We start from the raw sequence: 5,413 nt of genomic DNA on the forward strand, positions 1-5,413 counted from the left end.
ACCGCCCGGCGCGGCCCGGCCCGGCCCGACCCGCGGAAGAAGAGGCGGAGGACGGCACCCCCGGCCCGACGCAGCCCCCGAGCGCCGCCTCCCGCTTCTCCTGCACCCTCCCGGGCGCTCGCGGCAAAGATCCGCCCCGCAGACCTCGAGTTTGGGGACCTCCTCTGCCAGGAGGTCACCTCTGGCCAGGGACACCCTGGCGCACCGGGCGGACCGTGGCACAGCCTCTGTTCCCGCTCTGATCGCAGCCCCTTCCTCCAGGCCCGGGAGCCTTTCTGAATTCAAAGGCAGTGGCCGGGGCCGGGGACCGCGTGTGTTTCACGTTTTCTCCTAAGGGCTCGGCTTCTTCCCCCAGGTACAGGTTAGCCGGAGGGTCGAAGGGCTCCCGGGCCCAAGCCCAGACTCCTAGATTCCAGTCCCACCGCCTACTGGGCCAAAGGAGGGACGATGCCAAGGAGCCAGTGATCAGAAACTTTCATGGAGCTGAAGTGAGGGCGTGGTGTAGGCTACAGGCGTGTCAACCCAGAGTCACAAAACGTGAAACCTGAGGATGGGGGCCGGGAGGTTGTGACAGCCCCCAGGTCCCACCCTTGGCCCTGGCCCAAGATTCTTCCCATTCTCCCCTCCTGGGCCAGCAGTTTCCACAGAGCCCAGGGCCTACTGAGCCTCCTTCTTCAGCTCCAGATGGGGTGCCCGAGGGGTGCACCTCCTGGGATGGGTACCTAGCTGCCCCTAATACACACATACTCTGCCTCAACCAACTCAGAATCTCACAATGCTAAAGACACCCAGCGCATCCCCAAGTGGACCTCAGCACCTGCCCTCCCTGGAATGCCGTCCCCAAAGGGCTCCATCTGGCAAACTCCTGCTTAGTCTTCATGGCCCCAAGTCACACACCCACCCTCTGCAGGTTTGAAGGGCCAGCGCTGCTGGCGGGGCTGGGGGTAGATTAGATTTAGCAGGCCTATGGGCTCTCAGGCCTGTGGCTCAGGCCTGAACAGGGGCAGGGGTGATACACAAGACCAAACACCTCCAAGTATTTAGAACAGCAAATTTAACAGAGGATCCATGACAAAGAGGCCCCAAAGCCATACAGGGAACAATGTGGCAGCCTGGAATCAGCAGCAGCGGAAGAGTCCACCGGTGTTCTGGCACTGGAGTCAAGGCACTGTGGTCACCTGGCCGAAGCCTCGGGCCTGTTTGGTGGAAGCTGGAGAAGGTCACGGTCAGAGATCATCAGAGACAGACAGACAGACAGACAGGGGAAGGCTTCCTCCAGCCCCCAGCTCCTGCCAGTATTTCTCATCGGCTGGACTGAGCAGGGGACAGCTGAGTGGGAACCTGGGAAATGCAGCCTTGAGTGGGGGCACCGAGAGCAGGGCAAGGACAGAGCCAGTGGGGTCCAAGGGCACAAGACCCAGGAAGGACACAGGACTGTTTCCCCTTCCCAGCTGGCTGTCGGAACAAGGTGATGGGACATCAACTCAGGGCTCTGGATATGTGTGTTGAGGTGGAAGTGACACAGCCTGGGCCCTAACCATGAGATTGGGGGAAGGCACAGTTAGAGGACTGCTCTCTGGTGTTCTGCTGAGCTCTCGTTCCCAGCCTACGGGAATCTTCTGGAGGCTTGTCGACTCATTCATTGGACAGGTGTTCAGAAGCGACTGTGGGGCACTAGACTTGATACCCATGGTCCCCACCAGGCAGTTTCCAGATCTATGCCAGGTGCACTGGCTGCCTGACCCTAGAGAAGGCCTGCCACGTCGAGTCAGGGCAGGGAGGCTTGGAGCCCAGAACTCACGCACCTGATGCCTCCATCATGGTATCCCCATCCCCAGGGGCTCCCCACTCTCAACAGGTCTGGGCAGCATGGGACACAGTGACCTTGTGTTGAGGTTCATATACACACAAGGGATCAGACGTCAGGAACTTGCCAGCACTGCCCTTAGAGTCAGTGACTTGCCTTAGACCCAGGAGAGAACTAAGGTCCCAGGCCAACTGTCCCTGACACTCTGCAGAGACAAGCACATCCAGCCTTGCAGCGGAGAGCAGCTGATTTTCAGCAGAGGTCGCTGGAGCCACAGGCTGGCAGGATGGCTTAAGCTGACAAATTGCTGGAGGCTGAGTGTGAGAGCCAACGACTGGGGACCAGAGTCTTGGGGGCACACTTTTATAGTTTTTTTCAGGACTGGGATTAAAGCCAGGGGTGCTCTGTCATTACATCCCAACCCTTTTAATTTTTTATTGTGAGACAGGGTCTCCTAAATTTCAGACTGGCCTCCAACTTGTGATTCTCCTGCCTCAGCCTCTTGAGTCCCTGGGATTACAGAGCGAAAGAAAAACCCCATCAGCAGGCACAGTGGTGCATGTGACTTGGGAGGCAGGAGGGTCACAAGTTGGAGGCCAGCCTGAGCAAACTCAGAAAGACCTTGACTCAAAATAAAAAAATAAAAAGAGCTGGGGATGTAGCTCCATGGGAAAGCACCCCTGGGCTCAATCTCCTATGTTGCAGAAAAGAAGAAAAAAAATGAAAGAAAGAAAAGAAGAGAAAGTAAAACCTGCATGAACCCAGAAGTCTGTATCTAGCAAAATTATCCTTCAAGAGTAAAAAAGAAATGAAGACCTTCCCAGAAAAACAGAAGTGGGAGGATTCATCTGCTGATGAGCAGATCTGTCCTACAAAAAATAGTTAAAAGAAGTTCTTCAAGTGGAGCAGCACTGTATAAACACGAGCAAGGAACAAGCAGTCGGGTGGGGGTGGGGTGGAAACAATCTGATAAGTTAGTTGCACGACACCTGAAGTGGCATTGTGTGATTTGAAAGTGGATTTACATTAGTCAAAAATGTATATTCCCAAGTTGGGGGGTAAACTCAGTGGCTGAGCACTTGCCTAGCATGTACAAGGCCCTGGGTTCAATCCCAGTAGAAAGAAAAAAAAAGTATATTCCCTCTGTATTGTCCCCCATGCTTAAATAATTAAAATTTTAAAATGTTAAAAATTCTAAAATTAAAAAAAATTATAGTTATAGATGGACACAATACCTTTATTTTATTTATTTATTTTATATGGTGCTAAGAATTGAACACTGTATCTCACGAGTGCTAGGCAAATTCTCCACCACTGAGCCACAACCCAGACCCTAAAATTTTTATAAAATAAAGTCTATTAATAAAAAATACTACACAAACAACCTGAATACTGCACATTCTTAGACAACTTCTATAATAATTTTTAAAGGTTTTTGGGGGACTGTGGTTGCTCTTTGCTATACAGGGTTCATCCTCCAGCTCTTGAGCATGCTAGGCAAGTGCTCTACCATTGAGCCACACCCCCAGGCCTTTTATCTTATTTTGAGACAGGGTCTTGTTCAGTTGCCCAGGCTAGCTTCACACTTGTGATCCTCCTGCCTCAGCCTCCTGAGTTGCTACAGATAGCCATGTGCTACTTGTAACTGGCTTAAAATAATATTTACAAAGTCATTTGGGCTGCACACCTGTAATCTCAGACACTCGGGAGGCTGAGGTGGAAGGATCACAAGTTCGAGGCCAGGTTCAGCAACTTAGCAAGGCCCTAAGCAACTTAGTGAGACCTTGGCTTTAAATAAAATATAAAAAGGGCTGGGGAGGTGGCTCAGCGGCTGAGCATCCCTGGGTTCAATCCCCAGTACCAAAAAAAAAAAACCAAAAAGTCATTTGGGCCCATAAAGCCTGCTCTCCACCCATCCTGGCCTGGACTGGCATAAGAAGGACACCAGCCCTACTTCAGATTTCCCAAGTGACCCCATGCAGGACTCTTCCCCCTTCAGCCTCAGTTTCCCCATCTCCTGAATGGGACGGAGTCACTGCTGGCCAGTCTGGGTCCCAACCCCTGGTCACGAGAGCCATATGAAGTCATGAGTGTCCAGCACCATTGCCCACATTTCCAGAAGCCCAGCAGGCACCCAGGACACACAAGCCAGGAAATCACCAGCACCTCTCTAGCCAGGCTCATTGGCACAGGGACATGTGCACGGCTTCTGCAGACCAGATGCCTGCTAATTACATGGTGGTCAGCATCTTTCCCAGAAAGACAGGGAGGGCCTCGGGACAGCCTGTCCACCCACTGGGCAGCTCTTGCCCCATCCTGAGGGCAACAGCCAGGCGTTGGTTGGTCCTTTCTCCCTAGCCAGGCCTCCTCTGGCCACTCCTGGCCCCAACAGGAGCATGTGCCAGGACTGTGTGCTGGAGAGTAAACTGTCCTGCCCGGCCACCCTGGCAGCTGGACTCCCTGCACCATGTGTATCAAGGTTGGGCAAGGCCTGGGGCCAGCAGAGGCCAGAAGCCCTGGACCACAGCCCAAGGCTTTCGTAAACATTTCACAGCCATGGAAAATTACCAGGAACAGAGAGGAAGGAACTCCCAAGACTCTTTTCTGGATTTCGTTGATGGTAAAATTCAACCATGTTCCCTTCAGATGTCCGAAATCATTTCTAAAACATGAGGAGTTGATCTCTGCCACTTGCATTGGGTTTTTGTATTTCAGAATACTGGGATTTGGTCCTGGCTCTGCAAGTCACTAATTCTGTAGCTGTGGACAGGTCACTTAACTCTCTGTGTTTTGACTTACTCATCTGGGGTCATTAAATGAGGCTGTTAGAAATATGCCTAGCCAGTGTGGTGGCGCACCTGATCCCAGTGACTGGGGAGGCTGAGGCAGGAGGATCAAGTTCAAGGCCAACCTCAGCAACTTAGTAACACCCGTCTGTCTCAAAATAAAAATTTTAAAAGGTACGAGTAGCTCAATGGTAGAATGCTTGGCCAGCATGTATCTAGTACCCGGGTTCAATCCTCAGCACTGGAGGAAAAAAAAGAGCTCTCATGCTGAACTTTTCTTTTTGTGACTTGCTTCTGTCCCCTCAATCTGCTGGTGTTTGAGATTCATCGGTGCTGGTAAGGGCAGGTCAATTGCAATCCTCCTGCCTCATCCTCCTGAGCCACTGGGATCGTAGGTGTGCTCCACTGCTTGCCCAGAGTGCCCAGTGCCACACTGTCCTGCAGAGCTGGCAAATCACCAAAGAACAGCCTGGGCCACCCCGAAGACCCGCTTGAGAACCACCTCGCTGGTCTCCTTTTAAAACATCTATATTCTTTTTAGGGGGGTGGACAACCAGGGATGAACTCAGGGGCACTCGACACTGAGCCCCATCCCCAGCCCTATTTTGTATTTTATTTAGAGACAGGGTCTCCCTGAGTTGCTTAGCAGCTCACTGTTGCTGAGGCTGGCTTTGAACTTGCCATGCTCCTGCCTCAGTCTCCCAAGCCGCTGGGATTACAGGTGTGCACCACTGAGCCCGGCTAACTTCTATCCTTTAATTTTAAACTTGGGAAACAAAAATAAGAATGGAAGGCAGAGGCGGGGGTTGATGGAAGCCCA

Source organism: Callospermophilus lateralis, chromosome 3, assembly GCF_048772815.1.
Source record: "Callospermophilus lateralis isolate mCalLat2 chromosome 3, mCalLat2.hap1, whole genome shotgun sequence".
In the NCBI taxonomy this organism is placed as follows: Eukaryota; Metazoa; Chordata; class Mammalia; order Rodentia; family Sciuridae; genus Callospermophilus; species Callospermophilus lateralis.